The following is a 9,750-nucleotide window of genomic DNA, read 5'->3' as shown; positions in this document are numbered from 1 at the left end:
ATAAACGAAGCATCATTTCTAGGAATAAGAAGGTGATAGCACTGCGGCTGTCTGGCCAGATGACAGCTGGAGAATCCAGCCCATGGTACCAGATTTTAGAAAGAGTGTCAATCACAAGGAAAGCATTCATGAGAGGGCAGCCAGGACCTCAAGCTCATGCCACATGAATTCTAATCAGTTGAAAAAACCAGGGATGTTTAACTTGGAGTCAAGAAAATCTAGGGGGACCATGATCACTGTCTTCAAATATTTGAAGGGATACCACCTGGAAGATTGATTAGATTTGGTCTTTTTGGCTCCCGAGGGCAAACCTAGGAGCAGCAGGCGGATGTTCAAATAGGCAAATGTAAGCATAGAACAGGACCAAGGACAGAACCGTGTAGCATATCACAGTCAGCTAGGCGGCACAATAGATAGAGTGTGGGACCAGGAGACTTATTCAAATCAGGCTTCAGACTCTTAATAGCTGTGGTGATCCTGGACGAAATCACTTAGCCTCTCAGTTGCAGAGATAATAATAACACCCACCTTACGTGGTATTGTAAGGATGAAATCCCATGTAAAACACTTTCCAGACTTTAAGGAATATAAGGCTAGCTATTACCAATAGACATCTCTAGGATGGGGCAAGGCAGGAGAAGGAACATAACTGCTTTTGTATGGTTTGTGATGCCCATTAGGGGATCCATATATGTTCCATAGATGTGGCAGATTTTTTAAAATTAAAATGAATTTGGTTCAGAGAATTTAACCTTACAATTGTGGTTCCCCTTGAGATTGCTGGAGACATTCTGGGGTGTGGTAAAAACCAGAACTGGGTTGAGCAATCATGCTGGCTGTGTGTCAGGTACTCAGCAGAACTCCAAAACTAGGAAATCCATGGGAAAACACACGCCAGGGTAGTCCAGTGGCAAGAGGACAAGACCAATGCTCAGAAAGGCTGGGTTTCAGTCACGGGTCTATCACTAAATAGCTATGGGTCTCACAGAATCTACTTGAACGGAAGGACTGTTTTCATGACTCACATAATTTGGCGCCGAAGTTTCTTAATCTAACAACGATTAACTTTAAATTCAAAACCATTCATTAAATGCCTAGTCTATGCAAGGCCATATGCTAGCTGAGGAATAAGGAGAACTATACTGCTTGCCCCATAGGAATGCTGGAGTGATCACATAAGTTATCATATCAAGTCACCAAGATTCAAAGAAAATTAAAAGAAGAATTCTGAGCCTATGGTTAGATAAAAAAAAAATACATTCAGTTCAACACACATGGGAGGGAAGTTGGTAGAGTGAAAAGAACACACTGAACATGGAGTCACAGGACTTGTGACCTATGACAACTCACTTTGTATCTCTGGGCCTCAGTTTCCACCACTTTCAAATGCTGCGGTTGTAGTAGTTGACCTCTAAGGTCCCTTGCAGCTCTTAGTCTATGAAACTACCACATATCGGGAACCGAGGATATGAAGACGAAGTGGGAACCATCTTTGCACTCAAAGAGACTACATTCTTTTTTAAAGTAATTTTTGTTATTCTGAACTTGATAAGTACAGAAAAGTACAGAAAAAGAGGATTATATGTAAAACTACAAATTTCTGTTTCGGATAGACTCTTCCTGGAGTCAGGAATCTAGCCTCAAACATTTATTAGCTGTGTGACCCTGTATGAGTCACTAAATCTCTGTCTGCCTCAGTTTCCTCATCTGTAATATAGGGGTAGTAATAGTACCTACCTCCCAGGACTTTCGTGAGGAGCAAATAAGATATTTGTAAAGTAGTTTTCAATCTTCAAAGTACTATAGAAATGCTATTTTTCCATCATGTGCAACTTTTTTTTAAAAAGTATATAACACATTGGATGTTAGTCCCACGGCTGCCCTCTTGTCTGTTTCTCTCTGAACCTGCTTCTGTTCTGTTCTAGGCATTTTTAATGCTTCACTGATGCTCTTATCACTCTGTGCTGCCTTGTAATATCTTCCCCTTTGCCCCCATTAAAAAACCCTCCCATATAATCAACAGGTATAGTCAAGCAAACAGCAAAAGTACAAAACAAATCCACACATTGGCCTTGTCCAAAATATGTTTCATTCTTCACCTATAGGCTAGCCCTCCTCCAACAAGAGGTGGGAAGTGGGTTTCATCTTTGCTCCTCTGGAGTTGTAGTTGGGCATTCTAATGACGTGAGGGTGGGGGTATATATAGTATGTTCACAAGTAAGTAGAAATAAGGTAGGTTGAGGAGGGAGAGAGCATCAAGACCTGGGGACAGAGGGGCAGCTATGGTGCAATGGATAGAGCACCAGCCCTGGAATCAGGAGGACCTGAGTTCAAATTTGGCTTCAGACACTTGACACTAGCTGTGTGACTCTGGGCAAGTAACTTAACTGACAAGAAAAGAAAAGAAAAAACACAAAAGAATAGTAAGGGAAAGTTTCATGGAAGAAATAATACTTGGGTTCAGCCTTGAAGGAAGATAAAGAGAGGCTGAATTGAGAAGAAGGTATGTTCTAGAACTGAGGGAGAGAGTGGTTTATGTTGTGTTTGTCCTTCGTTCTCAAAGAAGACCACGACATCAGAGAGATGAGCATGTGACTTGCAGATGACTATGATTTGAGTGACGGAGGGCTGTGCAAGGTCACCAGCCTCACTTTCTGCTCCAGAGCCATCTGGGTCCAGTGACCAGATATTCATCAGGATGACTGGAGATGACCCAGGATGCAATGGGAGACCCTGGCCCTTTCAGGCTAAGGCCTTTTCATGTACTCACTTGGAGGAGGTAATGCCCGTTCAGTGAATAGGCCTCTTTAAGAAGTGAGTCAAAGGGTGGCCCCTTTAATAAAAAAAAGGAAACTGGGAAGGGAAGACCCTCAGGGTTGCTGGCCAAAAGAGAAACAGTTACTATTTACATTCACTCTGAACCAGGAGGGCCCAAAAAATAGCCACTAAGTGGTGCTTGGGCAGGGACCTATTGTGGTCCAATCTGTAAACTCCAGAGTGAAATGGGGTTGAGGTTTGGTCTTTGGGAAAGAAATCTAGCCAGTAAACCCGAAGTTAACGAGGCAGCGCGTGAATGCATCAGAGGCAGCAGGGATAAACTAGAGTCTGGAAACCAGCAAATTAACCAGGTGGAGTGTGTGAATAGGGTGGAGGTAGCAGGGATGATGTGAAACAAAACTGGCAAATTAGGTGGAGACCAACTGCAAAGGGCTTTAAACGCCAAGCTGAGTAATTTGTACTTTAACCCAAGGGCATTAGGGAGTCATTGATGCCTTCTGAGCAGACTAGTTACATGATCAGACCTGTGCCTTAGGAAAATTATATTTGACATACAAGATGGGATTAGAAATGGGAGAGAGTGCAGACAAAGATACCAATTAGAAGACTATTACGATAGTCTAAGCAAGAGGTATGAATGAAACAGCATCTTAGCCTTGTGAGTAGTGTAGTCAGAGACTTGGTAAATGACTGGATATAAAGAGAGGGAGGGGCAGCTAGGTGGCACAGTAGATAGAGCCCCAGTCCTGGAGGCAGGAGGACCTGAATTCAAATCTCACCTCAGCCACTTACCAGGAGAGAGAGAGAGAGAGAGAGAGAGAGAGAGAGAGAGAGAGAGAAACAATTCTGAATGTACAAGTCCAGGCAGTTATGTGCAAAAAGATGAACCCATGGGAACTGATAAGATCACCAAAGAAGAGAGTAAAGATAAAGATGGTCCAGGACTGAGCTTTGGTGGACCCCGCCCTAAAGGTCAGGAGATACAATATGACCCAGCAGAAGACCCTGAAAAGGAGTTAGGGTACCAAACTGTACACAGGAGTTTTTGTTCCTTTAAATCTTGCTCTTTAAATGTTATTTTTTTCCGGTAAAATAATACTGCAATACTTATTCTTTAGTTGTCTTGATAAAAAAAAGTTCTACCTTTATAGAAAAAAAAATCAGGTCTATTCTCTTTGAGTCATCATTTTATGATGCCTTGGAAAGCCTAGTTGTTTGAATCACAAGGCTATAAATATTCTTCCAGCTTTGCTTTTTCTCCCTTACCTCCTGCCAAGTCCTATTGATTCTATTGTCATAATCTCTCTCATACGTACACTCTCCATTCTATGACCACTACCGTCACTCTAGTTCAGGTCTGCTCACCTGAACTATTTCAATAGATTATCAACTGATCTCCTTCCTCCCCACCCCAGCCCTGCCTCTCCCAATCCATTGGTAAATTCATCCTCCATACACTGCCAAAGTAATCTTCCTAAACACATCATGTTTGCTGAATGAAGTCACAATAATATATCCCTGGCTTCTCTTTACAAGCAGTCTCCCACTACTGCTCTGCATGTACTGCATGCTTTGGTCAAACTGGACTCCATGCTGTCCACCAAAGCCTATCCCCGTGCTATTCAATCTTTGCTCATGCTGTTACTATAACTTTAAATACGTACTGTATTTCCCTCTCTCCCCAACTGAGCTTTATCTGTTGGGACTCTCACCCATCCTTCAAGACCAGCTTAGATATTACATCTTCCATGAAGCCTTTCTTGATTTTCCCCTCCCTAAAGTTATAATCTCTCCCTTCTTGAAATCCCCCACCCCATAGCATAGAATTTGTGCTTCAGAAGATATCATTTTGGGGCAGCTAGGTGATGCAGTGAGGAGAGTACTGGCCCTGGAGTCAGGAGGACCTGAATTCAAATCCGGCCTCAGACACTTGACACACTTACTAGCTGTGTGACCTTTGGCAAGTCACTTAACCCCAATTGCCTTTACAAAAAACAAACAAAAAAGAAGATATCATTTTACCACGCATTATAGCCATTTTTATATTGGCATATTTTCTCTCCTCCCAACCCATTCCTAGACTATAAACTCCTTGAAGGGAGGAACTGTATCTTTTTGGAAACCCATAAATGCCTAACATGGTATCTTAGCCACAGTGGATACTTAATTAATATTTATTTGTATTGAGTTCTCTTTCTTTATGAGAATGTACCTGGATTGTCTCATGTTCTTGCTGAGTGACAGACTGTTCAAATGGTATTCTCTCTTCTAATCATATCCCTCTTCTGAGACTAGTTGCAAGTCAAAGCAGTCAAGTTGCTGACCTTCATTATCTTTTGCTAATTCGGAAAAGCAAAGAAGAAAGATGTGACCTCTCAGCGGGTTGTAGAACAAGTTACCAAAAGACCCACAGTGGTCACTCATTCAGCCTGATAGCCATTTTGCTTGTTCTTAACACTCTTGATTATCTGGTTCCCATCTGCCTTTCCAGTTTTAAATCAGGTTTTTCCTCTTTATACACTCTACTATACAACCACCAGACCCTCTAAGGATACAAGTGATCCCACTCCATCTTGACTTTTGCAGCAGATTGCTCTCTGTAGCATCCCCACTTCCTTAGTTATTTTCAATCTCTCCCTGTCTATTGGCTGCTTGTCTACTGCCTACAAACATCCTCTTGTCTCCCCATCCTTTCAAAAAACCCTCACCTCATTCATCCATCCCAGCTAGCCATCGTACTGCATCCCTCCTGTGTTTTGGGGCTAAACTCTTTGAGAAGGCCATCTACAATTGTAGCTTTCTCATCCTCTCTTCTCACTCTCTTTAAACTCTTTTCAATCTTTCTTCCAACTTTATCATTCAAATGAAACTGCTCTCTTCAAAGTTACCAGTGCTCTCTTAACTGACAAATCAAATGTTTTTTTTCTCAACCATTGTCTTTCTCAACCTCTCTGCTGTCTTTGATACTATTGATCACTCTCTTCTCCTTCATGCTCTTCTCTCTCTAGGTTTTCAAGACACTACTTCCGCCCCCCACCCCACCCTGGCTCTTCTTCTACCTGTCTGACCACTCTTTCTCCATCTCCTTTGCTGGATCTTCATCCAGGTCATGCCCACTAATTGTGGATGTCCTCCAAGATTCAGTTTCTTCTTCTCATATACTATTTTGCCTGGTAATTTCATCAACTCCCATGGATTCAGTTATCATTTCTATTTATCCCACCCTAACCCCTCTCCTGATCTCCACTCTTGCATCTCCAGCTGCTTATTGGACATCTCTAACTGCCTGTCCAGTAGACATCTTAAACTCAACATGTCCAAAACTGAGCTTATTATCCCTCCCTCCAAACCCTTCCTTCTTCCAAACTTCCCTATTTCTATTGAGGACATCACCATCCTCCCAGTCAGCCTCATGAGACACCTCATTCTCTCTCACTCCCATATGCCATCTATTGCCAAGGCCTGTCAATTTTACCATCAAAACATCTGTCATGTACACCCCCTTCTGTCCCCTGACACTGTCATCACCTTGGTGCAGGCTCTCATCACCTCATGTCTGGACTACGGCAACAGCCCACAGGTTGATCCTGCTTCAAGTCTCTCCCAGCTCCAGGCCATCTGCCACTTAGCTGCCAAAGTGTGCACAATATCTGGCACATAATAAATCTTTAATAAATGCTTGTTGATTTGACTTGATCAGAGGTTCCCAAGTCTTCTGCCCTCTGACACTTTCCTGCATTTCTGCAGGCCATGCCTAGAATATCTTCCCTTTTCATCTCTATTTGTCAAAATCCGTTAAGGCTCAGTTCAGGCATCCCTTCCTCCTTAAAGCCTTCCCTGGTTCCCCCAGCCAAGCATGAGAGCATTCTTCTACAATGTTCCTATGGTACCACCTTTGCCTTCATCATACCATACCTTGTACTATAAGTCTGTGTACCCGTAATAGGTTACCTCAAGGTCCCCTTGAGGGCAAGGACTGTGTCACCTTTGTCTTTGTGTCTAGCACAGTGCTTTACACATCATCAAAACTCTTTAAATGTTTGTTGAAATGAATGAAAAGGAAAAAAAAGATCATCTTCAAAAAAAGTCTGAGCCAATTGCCTGGGCCAGGTTCTCATTCCCTGATGCTCTTTTCCCAAATTCAACTGGGCTTCTAGCCTGGGTTCAGACTTCTTACTTTGTGAATGGAGAAACCTAAACCAAAAAACAAAGCAATACACTGGGATAATGTGCAAGGAAGCTGCCACCAGGACAAAGGAAGGAAGGAATGTAGAGTCCAGAGATAAGAAGGCTTGAGGGGGGCAGGACCTGATAGCTTTGTTTTCAACTATTGGAAGGGCTGTTGTCATGTAGAAGTGAGTCAAGTCAACAAGCAATGGTTAAAAACCTACTATGTGTCAGACACTGTAGCTGGATGGAATTGGCCTCAGAATCAGGAAGACCCAGGTTCAAGGACTTTGCTGTTCAGTCATTTTCCAGTCATGTCCAACTCTCCATGACCCCTTTTGGGGTTTTCTCAGCAAAGATATTGCCATTTCCTTCTCCAGCTCATTTGACAGATGAGGAAACAGAGGCCAACAGGGCTAAGTGACTTGCCCAGAGTCACACAGCTAGTAAGTGTCAGAGGCCAGATTTGAACTCAGGAAGATGTCTTCCTGATTCTAAGCCCAGTGTTTACCCACTGTGTCACCTAGCTGCTCCCCCCCAGCCTTTTTTTAAAACCATGATGCCCAATAATAACCCAGATTTACAAGTCACTCACATTTAGTTACAGGTAATAGCAATAAAAGCTCACATTTAGAGTACCTCCTTCAAAAATCTCACAGTCGCCTTACAAAGAGCACGGGTTTATAAATGTGGAGATGAACATCAGGATAATGAAGTTTTTTTCACATAGATGCCAATGAAGATAATGCAACTGAGACTCTATAAAGTGACTCATTCACAGGCCTCATGTAGCCAAGCCAGGACTTCTGACCCCCAAGTCCATTGTTCTTCCTATGAAACCACACTGTCTTTATTATTAGAAAAAATGAAGTAACTAGGAGGACCCCTTAGGGGTTTAACATTTTTTTATTTCACAAATTGTCCAAACTTCTCAAAAATGATATTTTACAGAAACTTTAGGAAAAAAACTAGAATTTTTTTAAAAAAACAAAGTATGGCCCCTTGTTCATGCAAAGCACACACAAAAAAATTTACAATAAACTTTTATACATAGGAAATAGTAAAAATACATCATTTTTCATAGAAAAAAGCACATATATAAACTGCAGGTAGAGGTAGCCTGCAGATAATATTATTAAACACAATACAGATTTAAGAACAAGGTGAAAGTTGACAATCCAAGACAATGGTAAGCATTTTATTTGGGAAATAGGAGACATGAAATAACCAACCCTACTTTTGTTTCTTATATTATTAGATATCAATTTCTAGTAACATGCATGGCCCAGTGCAAAACATGGATTTACAGATGGTCCTTGTCCAATGGGCTTATGGTTAAATTGTGACATTCTCTCAATTAAAAAGACTAGTGATTACAAATGAACATTATTCCAGTTTCAAAATACACAGGTGATGAATGAAAAGGAAAAAAAATCAAACCAGAAAGTTCTGGTTCTGGTCAGGTTGATTTTACACTGTTAGAAGGGCTGAAGTCATGACTTTCATAGAGCACCAATACTTTATGTTCAAATGAGGCATACAAGACACTTAAGTATATGAAAAGGTTGTCTGATATCTACTTAATAGCAAGATGCTTGCTGGTGAAATACCCCCAGGTTTCACTGGTATGTTACCATGTTATTTACCAAACTAAGGAATCTGATTGACTTATGTAACACAACCATAAATATCTCATTAAAAAGTGAACAATTCTGTCATCTCAACCTCAGGCATCCAGAGGTTGCCAAATATCCAGATACTTGGCATCCTTCATACAAAATGAAAGTATCTAGCACTGCGCCTTGTATACAGTAAGTGCTTAATAAATGTTGAATGGACGAATGAACACATGAATAATGGGATAATGAAGTTTTTCACACAGATGCCTATGAATAACTCCAAGCAGGTGCTTAATTAAGCAAAATATGTTCCAACTAATTTTTAGCATTGGTCTAGCTACGAGTTTAATTGCTTTCTTGCTATCTTCAAATGCTGTAGTAAAACGGCATGCAGTAATGTCATTTTGCCTTCCTTATTCCCAAGGTAGATCGATCTCCGATGCTTCTTGATAATGTGCAAACCAGGTTAGATTTTTATCTTAATGCTAGGTCTCCGTCTCAGAACTTACTCCATGGAAAACAAAATTAAATTTGAAACTAACATTTGAAAAAAAAAAGTCAATCTTTTACCATCCTACAAAAATGAATTTCTAACATGTGTATCTTTATTATGCAGCTTTGTTACAAGCTCATGAGGAATTGAGGTTTAAAAAAAAAGCATGACCCAAACAACACAGGTCTCCTCAGAGCCTTGGAACATTTGGAAGCTACAATTCCACAATAACAGGAAGAGAAACTATACTCATGTGTTACATTCTACGGTTGTCATTAAACCTAGGGGCAGCTTCAGAACCACAGAGCCATTCCTCTCCAAATCTTGCTAACCACAGAGAGGAATGTGCACCAAGTAAGACTGCTGGGCTTGCAGGGAACCAATCTCAGTAATATTTAAGAAGGAAAAAAATAGGTCATCCTTTGAGAAAGTAATTCATAAAAAGGAATTTTTATGCCCTAACAATGGTGTTATAGGTATGTGTGGGTATATATAGAATATGTGTATGTGGTTTTTATATACATACAAACACACATACTCATACATACACAACACTGGGCATGTTCTTAACCTTCTCTATGGAACTAAGGATTAAATAAAAATTCACTTAAAAGCAAGGACACAAACAATAAAAACCTATAGTCTGGCATATCATATGGGCTAACAGAAAAGACTCTAGCCCATGAGTCCCCA

The 9,750-nt window shown here is 41.0% G+C and overlaps 1 protein-coding gene across 1 annotated transcript in view; it reads right to left on the bottom strand.

The window, feature by feature from the left end:
• Positions 1-7,832: 7,832 nt before the first annotated feature.
• The window catches only part of CRISPLD2 (cysteine rich secretory protein LCCL domain containing 2), a 79,801-nt gene continuing 77,883 nt past the window's right edge, over positions 7,833-9,750 (bottom strand). The window contains exon 15 of the mRNA XM_036752474.1: positions 7,833-9,750. This exon is cut by the window's right edge and continues 876 nt beyond it. The gene's annotated coding sequence lies outside the window, so the exon portion shown is untranslated.

This window comes from Trichosurus vulpecula, chromosome 3, assembly GCF_011100635.1.
Source record: "Trichosurus vulpecula isolate mTriVul1 chromosome 3, mTriVul1.pri, whole genome shotgun sequence".
NCBI lineage: Eukaryota > Metazoa > Chordata > Mammalia > Diprotodontia > Phalangeridae > Trichosurus > Trichosurus vulpecula.
Note: the sequence above shows the minus strand (reverse complement) of the source record. Positions and strands in the feature narration are given on the sequence as shown.